The sequence below is a fragment of the Fukomys damarensis genome, unplaced genomic scaffold (genome assembly GCF_012274545.1).
Source record: "Fukomys damarensis isolate Sample0158 unplaced genomic scaffold, DMR_v1.0_HiC HiC_scaffold_19, whole genome shotgun sequence".
Classification (NCBI taxonomy): Eukaryota; Metazoa; Chordata; class Mammalia; order Rodentia; family Bathyergidae; genus Fukomys; species Fukomys damarensis.
The window spans coordinates 67901887-67902120 of NW_022900931.1; the positions used below are offsets into that span (position 1 = coordinate 67901887).

Here is a 234-nt window from a genome sequence, read left to right on the forward strand (position 1 = left end):
GGGACTCACACCAGGGCCCGCCCCAGGGGACGGCCGGGCGCCAACGTGTTGCGCTGTAAGGGGTGGCCCAAGAGCCGGGGTCTCCGAGGCGAATGTGCAGGGGCGCCCGGTGGGTGGCGGACACCAATGTGGACCGACCCTCAGTGAGGAGGCGAGGCATGGACGGTGAGTGTCTGCTCTGCGGTCCCAACGCTGACTGCGTGGGGTGCCCGGCGTGTCCGTGTGGCCCTGCGT

At 70.9% G+C, this 234-nt stretch overlaps 1 protein-coding gene across 5 annotated transcripts in view; it reads left to right on the top strand.

Annotated features, from left to right (window-relative positions):
- Nucleotides 1-234, top strand: part of Znf667 (zinc finger protein 667) — a 16647-nt gene that overhangs the window by 518 nt on the left and 15895 nt on the right. For 2 of the 5 annotated variants that reach the window (XM_019206434.2, XM_010616891.2), the window contains exon 1: nucleotides 18-165. The exons of the other annotated variants lie outside the window; for them this stretch is intronic. The gene's annotated coding sequence lies outside the window, so the exon portion shown is untranslated. Of the gene's footprint in view, nucleotides 1-17; nucleotides 166-234 lie in introns of those variants that run through there. 5 annotated transcript variants of the gene reach the window in all.